Source organism: Rutidosis leptorrhynchoides, chromosome 1 (genome assembly GCF_046630445.1).
Source record: "Rutidosis leptorrhynchoides isolate AG116_Rl617_1_P2 chromosome 1, CSIRO_AGI_Rlap_v1, whole genome shotgun sequence".
NCBI lineage: Eukaryota > Viridiplantae > Streptophyta > Magnoliopsida > Asterales > Asteraceae > Rutidosis > Rutidosis leptorrhynchoides.
In genome coordinates, this window is record NC_092333.1 from 439,656,445 (window position 1) to 439,672,481 (window position 16,037).

A 16,037-nucleotide genomic window follows, 5' to 3' on the forward strand; every position below is an offset into this window, starting at 1 on the left:
AAGATAATCGATGTAGAACGATATATAGAACGAAGATCATACTCGAAGTACAGATATTGAGTCGTGTGATGTTGATATTCGAGATACAGATTGTGATGTTGAGATTTAAGGCGCGGTTGTGATTGGGGTGATAAAGGTACTGTCGGTGTTGACGATGGTAGTACGGATTATGCTGCTGGTGCTGCTGTTGGTGTTTGTAACCTTCGCACCATATTCTCCAAAACCACTACCCGAGCACGGAGTTCGTTGACTTCTTCTATTATACCGGGATGATTGACGGTTGGAACGAGCGAATGAACAAGATTTGAAATATGGGATAGTATGTAATCATGACGAGATACTCTAGAAATGAGCGAGAAAATGGTGTTTCGAGTAGGTTCGTCGGTAAGTGCTTCAGGTTCATCGTTAAGAGGAAAATTTGGTGGATGGAATGGATCACCTTCTTCTTGCCTCCAGAAATTTAGTATATTACGAACCCATCCCCAATTCATCCAGAATAGATGATGGGAAATTGGTTGATCCATTCCGGTAACGCTGTTCTCGGAGCTCGAATGGAAATCCATATCGGCGAAACTATCGAAGTCGGAGGAATTTGAGCTGGATGAAGAATCCATCTTGTATGGTCGGAGAAATGAATTTTTGGTTTGGAATAGATTATAGGAGTTGGGTTTGGTACTCTTCAATACATAATTTACATATGTATATATAATATCAAAATCCCATGAATTACGGAGAATCTTTGAAATACGTCAGGCAATGTCTATAGTAACAGATACGCTAGGATATGAATTTTGTCTATACACTATCGATGCACTAAATACAGTAAGACGTGTCTAGACTTAAGAATGATAAGCAGGCAGTTCCCTAAGGATGATAAGCAGATGATTTCCGACTAGGATTGATAAGCAAAACTTTTGACAGGCAGACACGGTCAAAGTCCAGACTCACTTAATGTATCCTAACAACTACTAGTTAGACACACTAATGCAAGGCCTGGTTCGCTAAGACCAACGCTCTGATACCAACTGAAAGGATCCGAAACTAATCATCCGGACGTTGTCCATATTGATTACAAACGAATTACAATAGTTGATAACATTGCGAGGTACTTGCCCTCTATATGATACATCTTACAAACGTTGCATATATTCCTAAAAGGCAATCTATAGTTACATCCAGAATTGACATATTCGCCTGACATTTCATAATATTCAAATGACCTAAACCGCCATTTACTTAATAATAGTCTCTATGAACTTCAATGACTCGAATGCAACGCCTTATGATATAAGTCCTTAATGGCCTCAAGTAGTATCCTTAGTACGAGCTAATGCACAGCGGAAGACTTAATTCATACCTGAGAATAACATTCTTTAAAATGTCAACATAAAGTTGGTGAGATATAGGTTTAATGCCGGCAGCGATATAAATATAGACCACAAGATTTCGTATATAAACAGTTTAATAAAAATATTCTAAGTGGTTGAGCACTTGGTAACCATACTTAACAATTAATCACGTCGCATATTCCCTTTAATATGAAATCTTACTACACTGTACCAAGTGTAGTCACGAAACGAAGTACTGTGCAACCGTTGAATACTGGTCGTCCAGTCCGGTTGGGGTTGTCAGGCCTGATAGATCTATCAACAGGATTCGCGTTTACAATACCACTGTAAATATTAGTTACCAAGCTACAGGGAAGTATGCCAGTGGTACAACTCAACGTAGAATATATTTTTCAGTTACTTGTGTCCATAACGTAAAACATAAAATACATGTATTCTCATCCCGAAATATTTAGAGTTTAAAAGTGGGACTATATACTCACTGTTGTCTTGAAGATATATATAATTTGACTTGGTCTTCCGGTTGATATCACGAACCTATCCATATATAATATATCAATATGTTTTCATTTTAAACAATCGTCACATATATATACTTGTTATACTTTTAATATTTTGAATAATTCCTTAGTCCGTAGTTAGCAGTTCGTTGTTAGTAATTCAATTTTAATGGTTCATATTTAGATGTTTAATAAACCCCCAACAAAATAAATAAAACCCCCAACGTATATGTATTGGTCGAGATTAATCTTGACCCACGGTACCGGTGTTGTCAAATGACGTGTTGCGTACATAAAGTACCGGTGTTGTCAAATGACGTGTTGCGTACAAACATGGGATCTTATGATTAATCTTCTCGTATTGTTTACGGGTGATCCTGAACCATATAAAATTGAATTATGAGTACATATATATAAAATATCTTGTTATCTTAGAAATATGTGATTTATATAAATTTTTCCCAATTAATCCCGAAGTTAAACTAGTCTTGGATAACCAATTTTGTTTCGGTCATAGTTTCTTCGTTACAACTCCGTTTTCGTTGATTCAACTTGCCATCTCCTTGGATCGAGTCCCTATTTAAGACTATGAACTGTAAATACCTTTGTTTGTATTCAAAATCACACGGCATAGGTGAAACTTTAGTGAAACTTATGAAGTTAAACATTTTCCTTTATGTAAACAACCTTAAATGGTTATTTTTCTAAAAATACTTATACTTTGAATTAAATCATGAAATTTTTATGTGTTATCATATTCATAGTAAAAATCATTTTTCCAGAACATAAACCTCCAATTCAAAGTTTAAGATGGTTTTTAATTATCCAACCCAAAACAGTCCCCGGTGACACTCCGACGTCGTAAAAACAGTTTTTAAGATTTTCTTTGAAAAACCAAGTTATACCTTGTTAAATTAGCATATATTTAAGTTATATTACAGGTCTTGAAGTATTTTAAAAGTTAAGTTAGAAGGATCTATTTAGTTTGCAAACAAGTTTGAAAACTTTCAAACTATGTTCTTGTTGTTAAAATTGTATAACACAAAATATGATAGCTATATATATATGAATCGAATAAGGTTATAAACATAGATTCTACCTCAAGTTCCTTGGACAAGGTTGCTGTAAAAGAGGAGTAAAAACCTAGAACCAAAAGGGTGATGGAATTGGATGAAAGATTGGAAGTAAGTTTGTGTTCTTGGAAGGATTTCTTGAAGTGTTTTTGTATGGTTTTCTTATGGTGTTTAAGTAAGGTTTTTGAAGCTAATTCATGGGGAAAATGCTTGGAGATGATCAAGTATGATGTTAAGAGTATTTTAAGAGAGAAATGGAAGTGTAAGTATGAGAAAATGAGGTGAAGAAATGGTGTGCATGCATAAAAACGTTTTTAGGTTATAAAGGAAAAAAAGATACCTAACTTTGTTTTCTTGCTAAATAATTCATGCTACTTGACAAATGGTTGGTTCCACATGTTTCTTAATCATTTAAGGCTGCTAAGGAGCAGATTTTTATTGGTATATACCAATAGTAAATACATCTAGAAGCTGCGTATGATACGGGTACATATACCCTAGGTATACGTATAGAAATCTTTGAGAAAACGGAACGAGGATTCAAATATAGCTATCTTTTGTAAATACACTTACATTGTTTTATGTATTTAAGTTCTTAAAAGTGATTAAATACATTACTTATACGATATATGTATAAACATTATAAGTTATAAGTATTAATGTCAAATAACGTTACGTATGGTTATCGTTTTGAAAACTTAAGTTAGTAGTTTCAAAATATACTTATAACTTATTGTTATTAATACAAAATGAGATATTAAAACATTCTTAGATCATGTTAAATATGTATATATACATATATATACACAAACGTATAATTATCATATATTGTATAGTTCGTGATATCATCGGTCAAACTAGACGATCAAACGTTGTGTAAATCTCTTTTCGAAAACATAAGTCTCAACAATTTGGATTGCTTATCATGTTGGTAAGGTTTAATTTATGTAAATATTAATCTTAAAAGTATAGAACGATCGAAAAAGTGCGGGTCAACTTTAGGGTTTTTGCTTATCGTGTCGGAACCATATAGAGATTAGAGTTTAAATTTGGTCGGAAATTTCCGGGTCATTACATTCTACTTCTTATCTAAATTTCTTAAAATTACGAAAATTTATTTTAAGTGGTTAAATTGATAGACATCAAAATTTTCTGGTTCGTAGTAATAGTTGGATTTGTACGTGGACCGGGTTATTGGAGCCAAACAGTCCTCAATTATATTGAGACCAAACGAATCCTGCCCCTCTGCTGCATCTTTTGGCTATTCGAAACGTGGGCAAAATCATAAAAGTCTATTGATTTGATAACTTATATAATTTTTCTTTCCTTTTTAAAAACTAATAGGATATTCAGTGAATGCACCGAGCAAGACGTTCACCACCTTTTGTACGTTCACCACCTGTAACTAGATCAAGACATTTAGCAAATATTACCGCCGTTGATTTTTTTTTAGAATCTTCATCCAGTCGACCAAGTACTCCAATTCAAATTTTCGATAATCTATTTTTTGAACCCGACCTCACAATTGAGAATCCGGAGAATATTCAGGGACGATTCATAGATCCTGAAACACTAAACTTTCCTCCGAAACCACCAATCATTCAAACAGAGATTGTTGAGGAACGAACCATTAAATCAGAATTCTCTAGTGATTCGGATTCAACAAATTCAATTATGGAGAATCTGGAACCTTTAAGTATGGAAGACCGAATGAGAGCTAAACGCACTGGCCAAGGTCACGCAATTACTCATCCAGACATAAATGCGCCAGATTATGAAATCAAAGGACAAATTCTACACATGGTGACTAATCAATGCCAATTTAGTGGTGCGCCGAAGGAAGATCCAAATGAACATCTTCGTACCTTTAATAGGATCTGCACACTATTTAAAATCCGAGAAGTGGAGGATGAACAGATATATCTCATGTTATTTCCCTGGACTTTAAAGGGAGAAGCCAAAGATTGGTTGGAATCGTTACCTGAAGGGGCGATTGATACATGGGACGTTTTAGTTGAAAATTTTCTTAAACAATTCTTTTCGGCATCTAAAGCCGTAAGACTTCAAGGAGAAATTGTTACGTTCACACAGAAACCGAATGAAACTCTATATGAGGCGTGGACAAGATTTGGAAAGTTATTAAGAGGATGTCCGCAACATGGTTTAGATACCTGTCAAATAGTACAAATATTCTACCATGGATGCGACATCACTACAAGGAAAGACATAGATATAGCAGCTGGTGGTTCCATTATGAAGAAAACCGAAACTGATGCTTATAAAATTATTGATAACACTGCTTCCCACTCACATGAGTGGCACCAAGAAAAAGATATCGTTAGATCATCTAAAGCAGCTAGAGCCGATTCTAGCCATGACTTAGATTCCATTTCCGCAAAGATAGATGCTGTCAAGAGACGAATGGAAAAGATGACTAAAGATATACACTTAATACGAATTAGTTGTGAGCAGTGTGGAGGACCACATTTGACAAAAGATTGTCTCAGTATTGAATTAACAATGGAACAAAGAGAGAATATTTCATACATAAACCAAAGGCCTGGAAATAATTATCAGAATAATTATCAACCGCCAAGATCGATTTACAATCAAAACCAGAACTATAACCGAAATATTCCATACAACAACCAACAAGGTCCTAGCAATCAACAAGTATCCAATAATACTTACAACCAGCAAAGACCTAATTTTCAAAACAAACCACCACAACAAACCGATGATAAAAAGCCAAATTTAGAAGATATGATGACGAAGCTAGTTGAAACTCAAACGCAGTTTTTCACATCTCAAAAACAAACCAATGAACAAAATGCTCAAGCATTTAGAAATCAACAAACTTCTATTCAAAATCTGGAACAAGAAGTAAGTAACCTAGCAAGATTAATAGGTGAAAGAAAACCGGAAAGTCTACCTAGTGATACAAATGCTAACCCCCGGAATGAAACAGCTAAAGCCATTACCACAAGAAGTGGTACAACACTTAAACCACTTGAAATACCTGTAACTTCTGATGAAGCTATTCCTACTCCACAAGAACCACAACCTGATCAAGTTAAGAAAAAAGAACCGGTAGTTGAAAAGGTTAATGAAGATAACACAGTTAAGGCTAAACCTTATGTTAAATCATACCAACCACCACTTCCTTACCCGAGTAAAATGAAGAAAGAGAAACTTGAAGCCGAGCAATCCAAATTCTTGGATATGTTTAAACAGATAAATGTAAATCTTCCTTTCATTGATGTGATTTCAGGAATGCCTAGATATGCTAAATTCTTGAAAGATATAATCTCAAATAGAAAGAAAATGGAAGAACTCTCGGCTGTTACTATGAACGCTAATTGTTTAGCAGTGCTGTTGAATAAGATACCAGAAAAACTATCTGATCCAGGAAGTTTCACAATTCCATGTTTTCTGGGTAGTCTTAGTTCAATAGAAGCATTAGCAGACTTAGGTGCTAGTATAAATTTAATGCCGTATTCACCATACGCTAAACTAGACCTTGGAGAATTGAAACCAACCAGAATAAGTATACAACTAGCCGATCGATCAATAAAATATCCTAGAGGGATAATGGAGAACATGCTAGTTAAAGTTGGTACTTTAGTATTTCCAGTAGATTTTGTTGTTCTGGACATGGAAGAAGATTCTCAAGTTCCTCTCATATTAGGAAGACCATTCTTAAACACGGCTAAAGCAATGATAGACGTGTTTGGTAAGAAATTGACCCTAAGTATAGAGGACGAGAGTGTTACCTTTTCAGTTGATAGAGCAATGCAACAACCACAATCTGCAGATGATACATGTTATTATATTCAAACTATAGATTCACATGCAGAATTGTTAGAAGAATTTCCAGAATTACAAGGAACAGGAGAATGTTCTTTAGGAGAAGGAACTGAACCAATTGATGAAGTTGAAATGTTAGCTACACTTATAGCTAATGGATATGAACCAACAACACAAGAAATTCAAATGCTAAAAGAAGAAGACAGATATCGATATAAATCATCGATAGAAGAACCACCGAAATTAGAGTTAAAGCCACTTCCAAACCATTTGGAATACGCTTATTTACATGGTGAATCTGAATTACCTGTAATAATATCGTCTTCTCTTACTGAAAATGAGAAATCACAACTCATTTCTGTGTTGAAAGCTCATAAACCAGCCATTGCATGGAAAATTCATGATATTAAAGGAATAAGTCCTTCGTATTGCACACATAAAATCCTTATGGAAGAAGGTCATAAAACGTATGTGCAACGCCAACGAAGACTAAATCCTAATATGCAAGATGTAGTTAAGAAAGAAATTATTAAACTTCTAGATGCAGGTTTGATATATCCAATTTCTGATAGTCTGATGTTATGCGAGGTGTATATAAAATAGCTTAAATTTTAGCAGGAAATGCTATTAAATACGATACAATTTTACACAAGATATTTATTTATTTAGAGAATGGATATACTTAAACCTTGCTACAACACTTATAGGCAGTGTACATAATCGTACAGTAGTGTAGTTTTTAGTAAGTCCGGTTCGTTCCACAGGGAAAATCTTTAAACAAAGCTTAACGCTATATTAGTTTACTTTTATAAAAATACAAATGTATATATAAGTAATATTATTATTATAAAGGGGGGGTTTTTACCGTTTAATGACCGGTTTGTCGATTTTAAAACTTTAGTCGCAGTTAAAACCAAATGTAAAATATTAAATAAATAAAAGACTTAATTTAAAGCGTAAAGTAAATAACGATAATGAAATTGTGAATAATAAAAGTGAGATAAAATAAACTTGCGATAATTAAAAAGTACGATAATTAAAAGTGCAATTAAATACAATAACAATAAATAAAAGTGCTATAATTAGAAATGCAATTAAATATAAAATAAAGGAAATTAAATATGAAATAAAAGAATTATGCTTATTTAAACTTCCGTAATCATGATGTTTGACGTGTTGATTTTAGTTTTATGCCCATGGGTTAATTGTCCTTTGTCCTGGATTATTTAATATGTCCGTCTGGTTTTTGTCCATAACAGTCCATCAGTCATAAATATAAAGTGCGAGTGTCCTCGTCAAATTATCCTTATACCCGAAGTTAAATATTCCAACTAATTGGGGACTTAAACTGTAACAAGGTTTTATTACTTTGTTTAATAATTACACCAGGATGTCGACTGAGTGTAACCCAAGGTTTTAATACTTTGTTAACAATTATGTCAAGTGTCCTTGTACATAATTTCACCCCTGTTTTAATAATTCTAGTGGCTATTAATCCATTCCCGTGTCCGGTTAAATGAACGATTATTCGTACATATAAATATCCCGCCCATCATGTCCGATTGAGTGTATATGGTTATTTATAGGGACGCCCAATTGTAAATCTTTATATTAACATTAACAAACTATCATTTAGTTAAACAAATATAAAGCCCATTAATAGCCCATAGTCTAATTTTGTAACACCTTAGGCAAATCCCACATCGCCCATGGACATGAGCGATCATGGGATTATAAGGTAATACTCACGCTTAAATGAGACAACGCGTTTTGGGACCACGGGCAGAGCAGATGTGTGAGTACACTGCAGTTAAGCGTGCTCGGGCGAGAGCACTACCAGGATGGGTGACCTCCTGGGAAAGTGTTCCTCGTGTGTGGTCGCCAAGAAAAAGCCGTGCGCCTGCGGGCAAAGCGGACAATATTGTGGTCATGTTAAGCTGGGGTGTTACAGAATGGTATCAGAGCCACTCATGTGCTGTTGGGGGTGGTGGGGCAAACCTCATCGAGGACGTTGAGTCCCTGAGAGGGGGTGAATGTAACACCTTAGGCAAATCCCACATCGCCCATGGACATGAGCGATCATGGGATTATAAGGTAATACTCACGCTTAAATGACACAACGCGTTTTGGGACCACGGGCAGAGCAGATGTGTGAGTACGCTGCAGTTAAGCGTGCTCGGGCGAGAGCACTACCAGGATGGGTGACCTCCTGGGAAAGTGTTCCTCGTGTGTGGTCGCCAAGAAAAAGCCGTGCACCTGCGGGCAAAGCGGACAATATTGTGGTCATGTTAAGCTGGGGTGTTACAAATTTCCACAAGTGTCGTTCTTTTGTCCAAACCCCAATTATGGTACAAAGCACAATTACCCAATTTTAATATTTTTAGCCCAACATCATGATTACTTCGGATTAAATAAGCATAATAATAACTTAGCTACGAGACATTAAATTAAAAAGGTTGAACATAACTTACAATGATTAAAAATAGCGTAGCGTTACACGGACAGAATTTCGACTTACACCCTTACAACATTCGCTAACATACCCTTATTATTAGAATTAAAATTAAAATTAAAATTAAAATTATAATATATATATATATATATATATATATATATATATATATATATATTACGTTTGTAGGATACAGAGATAGGTGGATATATTTTGGCCAAAACGCGTTGAATTTATAGGACCTGGGCTGGATTTCAGAGCCATGCGATCACATGGCTTTTGTGCCTCCAGGCCATGCGATCGCATGGCTAGCTGGGAGAAGTCACATATCTTTGTTTTCTTTCTTGCCGACGTTTATAAATAATAATATAATATATAAATAATTATAAGAATTATTTAAATATTATATTTTATTTATGTGCATAGTTAACTTGTAATTTTTAGTCCGTTGCGTCGAGCGTTGAGAGTTGACTCTGGTCCCGGTTCCGGATTTTCGAACGTCCTTGCGTACAATTTAATATCTTGTACTTTGCGTTTTGAATCTTGTACTCTTGTAATTTTGAGACGTTTCTTATCAATAATTGGAACCTCATTGATTGTATTTTGTACTTTTGAGCTTTTTGGTCGTTTGCGTCTTCAATTCGTCAAATCTGTCTTTTGTCTTCACCTTTTATTATTTAAACGAATATCACTTGTAAATAGAACAGTTGCAACTAAAAGCTTGTCTTTCTTGAGGAATAATGCTATGAAATATATGTTCGTTTTTAGCATTATCAAATATTCTCACACTTGAGCGTTGCTTGTCCTCAAGCAATATAGTCTTTAAATACAAGAATCACTTCTTTATTCTTCACACTTTGTACATCAGTGATTTCTTTACGGCGGTATAAACAATGGTAGTAACGATGTGGTTTACAGTCTCACATGACTATAAAATTTAGATCCATTAAGGAAATTGGATCTTTATGAAAACATTTGATCTTTTAAAAATTAAATCTAGTTTTTACCCTAGATAAGTTTTCCGGAATAACCCTTCACCGGTGTTTGCAAAATATTTTTGTGGGCTTGGTGGGTTTCAGATTTGAAAATTTTAGCTCAAAACTTGCGGTTTTGTGTCACCCACTTGCTAACCTTGTATTAAGAAAGCAACACGTCCAGTTTACTTGTCCCGTATATTACCTTTCGGTAAACTACCGTCCGGTTGTAAAGGAAAGCGTTAAACAAGCAACTGTTAAGGCAATGTCCCCTGACATGCTTTTAATTATAGTCTATAACGTGTCGGACGCAATTACTATCCTTTGTAGGAGCAATAGTAAAGCTCACCCTTATAATTTGTCGGTCTGGCACAAGGTCCTGTCTTTGACCATGCTATGCAACCACCGTTCTTACGGTTGACACCCGATTTGGTTCAGATGACCTAATGAATTTCAGGTGAATTCCTAGGATTTTACGTTCAATGGTAATGAACGCATTGAAAATGGATTTTCAGAAAACAAATCGGTCTATAATTTGATCAAAATATTTTCTCGTTCAAGCTCGAGTTTAGATATCATTGAATTCCATGAGTTTGAATTCTCAATCTTTAAGGTCAATCTCTAGAATTGAGTAATATCAGGCTTAAAAGCTGATTTTTAATCTTTAAGGAGATTATCCTTTCTGGGGATCTGATTCATTAGTCTTATCCAGCTAATTTGCACGGTGCCCCCCATTTTACGAGATAAATCCTTCTCATGGTTAGGATAAATATGACCACTTGGCAACCCTGTTTAATGCTGAGGTCCGTGGATTTCCTGCTGATTTTAGTGATGACTTTTCTAGGTTTTTCATCAACCTACAGCTGGTCTGGACGACAACTTCATAACCTAAATCAAAAAGCGCGTTTCTTTTTCAGAAGACTTTACTTCCTTTTAATGATGGAATTGATTCATCGTGTAGATCCATCTCTTCTTTTCTTTCATCGGGTAAAATAGTTTAGTTTAGTCCAAAGCAAAAGTATTTTCAGTTATTTGTTACAGAAATATGTGACATATGTTTAAGATAACTTGGTAATTTTTCCCACACTTGGCTTTTATTTTCCTTTTTATTGTCCTCTATTCCATTTTAAATGAATTTTAACATTTTGATTTGTTTCTCAATTTATGTCCTTTCTGAGGTAACAATAATTTCGGTGTTAACACCTAGTTTTATCGTTCATAAATATGTATAAACATGATTTTGAGTTCATTTAATTGAAAATTTTGAAAAATTTTACTAGAATTGGGTAGTCAGTATATAAGACTAGGGCTGTTCTTTATTATCAGAGAGCACTAGATTCTAATACAACTACTACGTTACTAGTATTTTTAATGGTAACCAAGTGTTTAAGATAAAAATTTTAAAAAATCGAAAGAATTTAACCCCTTCCCACACTTAAGATCTTGCAATGCCCTCATTTGCAAGAAATCAGTAACAATTTAAATTATTGAGGGTGATTAGCGTAAAAATGATTAAATTTTATGAAAGTTTCCAAACATATTGGCGTTTGGTTGCTGAATGATAAATGGTGCATATCATTTGTTCATTTCGTCTGTTGTTACATCACATTTATTTGTCATCTTGTCGTCAAAATTAGTAGCTTTTGCTGAACTTAATGCCAGTCTTTGAAAATGCGCTGTTTTACCCTGTTTTGTACAATTTACAATATACATACATGCAAATATAAACATGCATGGCAATTTGAAATGGGACTTAATATCCCACTTTCAAATCCTAAATGTGAAATATTAGTACACAATAATAATAAAAATGATAAAGATTACATAAGTATATTCAATAACATAAGTTTAAACATGAATAAGTAAAAAGATAAAAACATAAAAATCATATAAATAACCAAATGGAACTAAATCAGTCTGGATATGGGTTCCAGTTCATCTCGTCAGGTGGGTTCCATTGTTGGTTATAGGTGTTTTGATAGGCTTGGTTATAGTCATACCGGTTAAAGGGTGGTCGGATATCGGGGCTATGTGGCGGAAAATGAGCAGGTCGAGTAGGTACATAGTTATTTGGTACCTGATATGATAGCTGGCTCATGATTTGGTGCTGATGAACTAACCAGCTATCGTGTTGGCGTCGCCTATAATCCTCGTATACTCGCTCGGAGTTCCACTGCTCATACATACTATGTCTGGCCACGTTCGTCATTGATTCCTCATCTATACGAACATGGACGTCAAGAATAGCATCTCGAAAGACATCCCTAATGTCTTCCACCTCCTCCATTTCCTCGTCTGAGCCTCTCTCTACCTGAGGATGAGATCCCTCATAGGGTACTGCCTGGTTACGTCTACTTTTCAATACCTTAGCACCCACATAAACTTTCAATCCTAAGGGCTCAACCTGTTCTCTACAAAGCTGTAATGGACCCCCTTGGTTCCTATCAACACCTAAATACTCTCCAATGAGAGTAACAAAAATACCTCCTCCTATTATACTCCCATCCTGCATTCCCTCTACCATTTTAGATAAATAAAAAGCAACACAGTAAGGGATATTGACAAAGCTTCTAGGATCCCGAATACACTTTAGGTAGAATAAATCATGTAAGGTAATTTTTTCTTTATTATGACCTCTCTGTGTAATCGAGTTAGCAAAAAATCTATGAATAATACGAAGCTCGGCTCTGTCAATATGTGTATAGGAGTGTCCTCCTGCTCGTGTAAAAACATCAAAATGTGACATACGTGAAATGTCCCGTTCTTATTGATTAAAAACGTTCCATATTAATTGATTTCGTTGCGAGGTTTTGACCTCTATATGAGACGTTTTTCAAAGACTGCATTCATTTTTAAAACACCATAACCTTTATAAAGGTTTAAAAAGCTTTACGTAGATTATCAAATAATGATAATCTAAAATATCCTGTTTACACACGACCATTACATAATGGTTTACAATACAAATATGTTACATCGAAATCAGTTTCTTGAATGCAGTTTTTACACAATATCATACAAACATGAACTCCAAATCTTGTTCTTATTTTAGTATGCAACAGCGGAAGCTCTTAGTATTCACCTGAGAATAAACATGCTTTAAACGTCAACAAAAATGTTGGTGAGTTATAGGTTTAACCTATATATATCAAATCGTAACAATAGACCACAAGATTTCATATTTCAATACACATCCCATACATAAAGATAAAAATCATCCATATGGTGAACACCTGGTAACCGACAATAACAAGATGCATTTTTAAGAATATCCCCATCATTCCGGGACACCCTTCGGATATGATATAAATTTCGAAGTACTAAAGCATCCGGTACTTTGGATGGGGTTTGTTAGGCCCAATAGATCTATCTTTAGGATTCGCGTCAATTAGGGTGTCTGTTCCCTAATTCTTAGATTACCAGACTTAATAAAAAGGGGCATATTCGATTTCGATAATTCAACCATAGAATGTAGTTTCACGTACTTGTGTCTATTTTGTAAATCATTTATAAAACCTGCATGTATTCTCATCCCAAAAATATTAGATTTTAAAAGTGGGACTATAACTCACTTTCACAGATTTTTACTTCGTCGGGAAGTAAGACTTGGCCACTGGTTGATTCACGAACCTATAACAATATATACATATATATCAAAGTATGTTTAAAATATATTTACAACACTTTTAATATATTTTGATGTTTTAAGTTTATTAAGTCAGTTGTCCTCGTTAGTAACCTACAACTAGTTGTCCACAGTTAGATGTACAGAAATAAATCGATAAATATTATCTTGAATCAATCCACGACCCAGTGTATACGTATCTCAGTATTGATCACAACTCAAACTATATATATTTTGGAATCAACCTCAACCCTGTATAGCTAACTCCAACATTCACATATAGAGTGTCTATGGTTGTTCCGAAATATATATAGATGTGTCGACATGATAGGTCGAAACATTGTATACGTGTCTATGGTATCTCAAGATTACATAATATACAATACAAGTTGATTAAGTTATGGTTGGAATAGATTTGTTACCAATTTTCACGTAGCTAAAATGAGAAAAATTATCCAATCTTGTTTTACCCATAACTTCTTCATTTTAAATCCGTTTTGAGTGAATCAAATTGCTATGGTTTCATATTGAACTCTATTTTATGAATCTAAACAGAAAAGTATAGGTTTATAGTCGGAAAAATAAGTTACAAGTCGTTTTTGTAAAGGTAGTCATTTCAGTCGAAAGAACGACGTCTAGATGACCATTTTAGAAAACATACTTCCACTTTGAGTTTAACCATAATTTTTGGATATAGTTTCATGTTCATAATAAAAATCATTTTCTCAGAATAACAACTTTTAAATCAAAGTTTATCATAGTTTTTAATTAACTAACCCAAAACAGCCCGCGGTGTTACTACGACGGCGTAAATCCGGTTTTACGGTGTTTTTCGTGTTTCCAGGTTTTAAATCATTAAGTTAGCATATCATATAGATATAGAACATGTGTGTAGTTAATTTTAAAAGTCAAGTTAGAAGGATTAACTTTTGTTTGCGAACAAGTTTAGAATTAACTAAACTATGTTCTAGTGATTACGAGTTTAAATCTTCGAATAAGATAGTTTTATATATATGAATCGAATGATATTATGAACATCATTACTACCTCAAGTTTAGTAGGTAAAACTACTGGAAGTGACAAGAAATGATCTAGCTTCAAAGGATCTTGGATGGCTTGAAAGTTCTTGAAGTAGGATCATGACACAAAAACAAGTTCAAGTAAGATTTTTACTCGAATTAAGATAGTTTATAGTTATATAAATTGAATCAAAGTTTGAATATGAATATTACCTTGAATAAGAAAGATAACCTACTGTATATAACAAAGGTTTCTTGATCTTAGATGATTACTTGGAATGGATTAGAAAGCTTGGAAGTAAATTAGTAAACTTGAAGGGATTTTTGAAGTGTTCTTGAAGTGTTCTTCCTATGATGATTATAGCTTGATTCTTGAAGTGATTTTTGATGAAGATGATGATTAACTACTGGAAAAATACGTTCATAATAGTGTGGGTGTGTTGAGAGAGAATTAGAAAGAGAATTGGAAGTGAAATGGAGTGAATGATGAGTGGTAATTTGTGAGTGGTGAGTGGGGTTAAAAGGAGTTCTAGTTAGTTGACTAGCTCATGGTATAAGTTAAAATTGATTAGTCATACATGACATAATCAAGAGTGGAATCCCATGCTAGTTCCTATTGGTATATACCCATAGTAAGTACGTTTTGAAGCTGTGTATAATACGGGTAAAAATACGACTAGAATTCTTGATGAAAGAAAAGAATGGGAAAGTAACTGTAACCATTTTTGTTAAGTATGAGTGTTTTGATATATGTCTTGAAGTCTTCCAAAAGTATTTTAATACATCTAAATACACTACATGTATATACATTTTAACTGAGTCGTTAAGTCATCGTTAGTCGTTACATGTAAGTGTTGTTTTGAAACCTTTAAGTTAACGATCTCAATTAATGTTGTTAACCCATTGTTTATTATATCTAATGAGATGTTAAATTATTATATTATCATGATATTATGATATATTAATATATCTTAATATGATATATATACATTTAAATGTCGTTACAGCGATAATCGTTACATATATGTCTCGTTTCGAAATCCTTAAGTTAGTAGTCTTGTTTATATGTATATAACTCATTGTTAATATACTTATGGAGATACTTACTTATCATAATCTCATGTTAACCATATGTATATCCATATATATATCGTCATGTCGTTTTTACAAGTTTTAACGTTCGTGAATCGCCGGTCAACTTGGGTGGTCAATTGTCTATATGAAACATATTTCAATTA